General features: G+C 34.0%; 1 non-coding gene across 1 annotated transcript; it reads left to right on the top strand.

Annotated features, from left to right (window-relative positions):
- Positions 1-2,958: 2,958 nt before the first annotated feature.
- On the top strand, positions 2,959-3,061 carry LOC129471729 (U6 spliceosomal RNA). The gene has a single exon (XR_008653698.2). It is a non-coding gene; the product is annotated as a U6 spliceosomal RNA (small nuclear RNA).
- Positions 3,062-4,580: the final 1,519 nt, after the last annotated feature.

Genomic DNA, 4,580 nt, shown 5'->3' on the forward strand with positions numbered 1-4,580 from the left:
TAGTGAGACATATTTAGGAAAAAAAGTCAAATTCAGCTTAGTGCATAAACAAACAATAAAACTTACTTTCAAATGCATGCATAAGAGAATAAATCCCTGTGTTCTGAATTCTCTACCATACGTGTTGTGCTTAATTTTTTACTGGTAGATAATTCTGGTCATAAAAATTCTGCAAGGTAACTGTTGGCATCAATATTGGATACTAGAACTAGGATTACACAGAAAGGGGGTACGATTACGGAACTCTCAGAGCAACCATTGGCACCATATATTAAAACCATCATTATAACACTGTCTCACATTGCTATTCCCCTCTTGGCATAAACTGAAACTTCTAAAACCAATACAAACATAGAAATAATCTTTTGATTAGAATGTTGCTGTGTCCAGCTTTATTAATTCAACATCTCAGAGAATCTTGTGGCCTTTGTATCTCTGTTGACTTTATGTTAGGGATATCTTATTTGTGCAGGTTAATTCACTCTGAATTTTTTAAAACTAAAATTATGTGATCCATAACTCACAAGAGACGCAAACCTATGGTAAAACTCAATTTTGTTTGAAATGTTTTATTATTTTTTACTTAGTCAACTAAAAATAAAATTGAAAAAATACATATTTATACATCAGTGTCAATTAAATAACCATAAAAATCTCCAATTTGCTAAACAGTGGTACATGGTTGAAAATTTTGATTTAAGCATACTCACCACAAAAAAGTGATATGTCAGATAATGCATATGTTTAGTCATTCCACAATGCATAAAGATTTTAATATAAAATGTATGTGATAAGTATATATAATTTTTGTCAATTAAAATAGATAAATTAAAGTTTATGTTATTTTTACTTTCTTAGAGACACTTTTTTTTTTTTTTTTGAGATGGAGTCTCACTCTGTCACCCAGGCTGGCATCCAGTGGTGCAATCTCAGCTCACTGCAACCTCCACCTCCCAGGTTCAAGGGATTCTCCTGCCTCAGCCTCCCGAGTAGCTGGGATTACAGGTTCCCACCACCACACCCAGCTAATTTTTTTTGTGCTTTTGGCAGGCACAGGGTTTCACCATGTTGTCCAGGCTGGTATGGAACTCCTGCCCTCAGGTGATCTGCCCGCCTCGGCCTCAGAAAATGCTGGGATTACAGGCGTGAGCCACTGTGCCTGGCTGATGAATTGATCTTGATGTCAATAAATCACTTCTAGTTATATCTTCATATCACATAGCTTTCAAAATTTTCCATCTACCAAGTAGTTAAAATTAATAGTATACAATAGCTTTGTAATTTTCATTTAAAATGTGATGATAAACGTCTTATTGGTATTCCAAGCTTTAGAAATACAAGCAGAAAACAAAATCGTTAATATTTATAAAGAAAACCCTGGGAAGTGTTAAACTTAGATATTAAGCATGTTTACCTCATTGCATAATAAAGGTATTTTTTCTTTTATTTATACAGTTTCTAGCTTTTAACAAAGAACATATATTACTGTCATGATAAAAATCAAACTTACATTTAAAATGTGTCAGAATTTCTTACATTTTTCTTTCTATAGAAACATGATAGTTTATTTCATAAGTGAAGAAAAATAAAGCAGGATAATGGACTAGGAAAACCTGCGGAGGGAGAGTAAAACTAAGATGATAAAAGTCCTCTATAACAAGATAATATTTGATCAAAGGCTGAAGGAACCAACACAGCCACATGTGACAGTGTTGAAAGAGGCTTCCAGGCAAGATGTCAGGGAGGCAGCAAACTTTCAAATAACATGTATTAACACTTACTGTGCATATTTTCCTTTGTTACTGTTGGGAAGTATGAAGCAAAGGTCATGATCTCTTCTCTCAATGAATTTTAACTTGGACCCAGGAGAAAGTGGGCGACAAGTAGAGAAGAACTATAAAACAATTTAAGGTAATTTCTCTTAAATGTGAAAAAAAATCTATAAGTTGTTTTAATCTTCTTTTCTATTTAATCTAAAGTATTTAAAACAGATTTTGCTTTATTACTAAAGCTTGCAATATCTATTCTCCTATAATTAAAAGCCATTCATCTTTGAATTTAAGTCTTTTCAAATGAATCAGCATTAGTAGTCTATACTTTGTCTATAATTTTTATTTTTAAAACTAATTTGTATTTTTCCATGGTAATAGAAAAACAGGCCCTATACCTGTAAATTATTTCTGATAAATCCTGAGCAGACGAAAACATCAAAGTGGCAAAGATATAGGAGATTTAACATTTATGAAATGCTCTTTGTGAAATGCTGTTATTGTCATACCTAAAAATGTCTAAGTGTATTTTTCCACAAATTCATGTATGTCTTGCCTTACAATGCCATGGCACACCAATTAACTTGTAGCATCTTTGTGTGCCAACATTATCAATCATGTGTGAAATTTACTTCTGCTACACCTGAAGAGCTGTCTTAAACTGACACATCTGTTAAATGGAATGTTTAGTTGATCAAAATGTGGATATCATGTAGAGTTAAACAGTATAATAGCACGTGAGCATTATATCAGGCCAGCCTTGAAAAAGGCTGACCAACAAGAACTTTGACTTAGGAGAAAGAAGGCAGTGATTAGAGGATTGGGAAATAGTTGTACTCAAATAAAAGATGAAAATAAAAGGTTAACAAGCACCTTGTGCAAAAATAGTGGGTATAGTTCAGTCCCCTTCAAATGTGTTGCTGATACTCTCAGATGAGACTCAGCACAAAATAATTGAGAACTAACGAACAACCACGAATTAAGCTCGCCAAATGAAATTTATACAGTGAAATTCTATGAAGCTGCATTAATACACAAATACATTAATTAATACATTAAATATTCAACAAATGTTTATTTTCTACAAGGTTAAGACAGGCAATTGTAAATGAATTAACATTTTCCCTATCCTCACAAGGCTCTTAATTTAGTAAGGATATTAGCAAGTCAGAACATTTTTACAGAACAATCACTTTGGCAGTATGTATACTACAAGCAGAACATTATGGAGAAGATTTGCATGGCCTCTGAGCAAGGATGACATGGAAATTCAGGAAGTATTCTCACTTTCCGAAACTTGGCTTTCAAGAAAAATATTACTATAGAAGATAATATTAAAATGGCTGTGAATATGTATGTACAAGCACACATATATAGATAGATAATACAAGATGCAATCTTATGCTATGCACGAGAAAACTGTTTTCATATAAATGTTAAGTTAAAGGTAAAATGTTGAAAGTACATTTACCATCCAAACACTAACCTAAAAGAAAAAAAAGGGGTCTTTAAAACTGGAAGAAAGAGGTGGAAGAGTCAGTCAAACTGATTCAATGTAAGAAGAAGTACCTGTTACTGTTGGCTTTGATGTTGGAGGTAGAGAGCCATGAACCAGGAAATATGGGCAGCCTCTAGGAGAGGGGAAAATCCAGGAATTTTGTTACTACAGGTGGCTTGAAATAACATATTTACTAGCTTACAGTTCTGTAGGTTACAGGTCTAATACAGATTTCACTTGCCTAAAATCAAGGTGTGGGCAGGGCTTCATTCCTTTCTGGAGGCATTAATGCCCTGCCAAGACCTTCATTTTAGCCAAGTGAAATCTGTATTGGACTTGTAACCTACAGACCTGTAAGCTAATAAATCAGCGGTTTCAAGCCACTTGTAGGAACTTGTTAAAGCAGCAATAGGAAGCAAACATATCATGTAATGAAATATTATTCAGCCATGAAAATGAGTGAGTATTGATACATACTACACCATGGATGAATCTTGAGCACATTATGTTAAGTAAAAGAAACCAGTCACAAAAGACCATGTATTACATTATTCCAATTTTATGAAATGTCCCAAATAGGCAAGTTTATAGAAACAGAAAGGTAGATTCGTGTTGTGTAATGCTTGGGGCAGGGAATGAAACTGACTACTAGTAGGTAAACGGTTTCTTCTGGGGGAACAAAATGTTCAAAAGTAGGTAGTGGTGATGGTTTTACAACCCTTTAAATGTAAGAAAAATGTACTTTGAGTGAGCTATATGATATGTGAATTACATCTCAATAAAGCAATTTTAAAACAAAGTAAAAAGAAAGTTAGAATGGCTATATTAATATAAAAGTTGACTTCAGCATAAAAATATTACCAGAGATAAGGACGGACATTCTATGATGAGAACTATGTCAAATTACCAAAGAAACATAACAATCCTAAATGGGTATGTATCCAACAGCAGAGTTTCAAAATACACAAAATAAAAATTGATGAAATATTAAAAGGAAAAGTAGACAAATTCACAGTTATAGTTGAAGACTTTAACTCTCTTGTCTATTTGCTAGGTTTGTGATATGATTTGGCTCTGTGTCCCCACCCAAATCTCATCTCAAATTGTAATCCCCATGTGTTGAGGGAGGGATCTGGTTGGAGGTGATTGGATCAGGGGGGCAGTTTCTTCCATGCTGTTCTCCTGATAGTGAGTGAGTTTTTACAAAATCTGATGGTTTAAAAGTGTGTGACGTGACAATTTGCCGCTTGTTCTCTCTTTCTCTCTCTCTCTCTCTCTCCTGCTCTGCTGTGGTAAAGACCTGCTTGCTTCCC

Source organism: Symphalangus syndactylus, chromosome 21, assembly GCF_028878055.3.
Source record: "Symphalangus syndactylus isolate Jambi chromosome 21, NHGRI_mSymSyn1-v2.1_pri, whole genome shotgun sequence".
In the NCBI taxonomy this organism is placed as follows: domain Eukaryota; kingdom Metazoa; phylum Chordata; class Mammalia; order Primates; family Hylobatidae; genus Symphalangus; species Symphalangus syndactylus.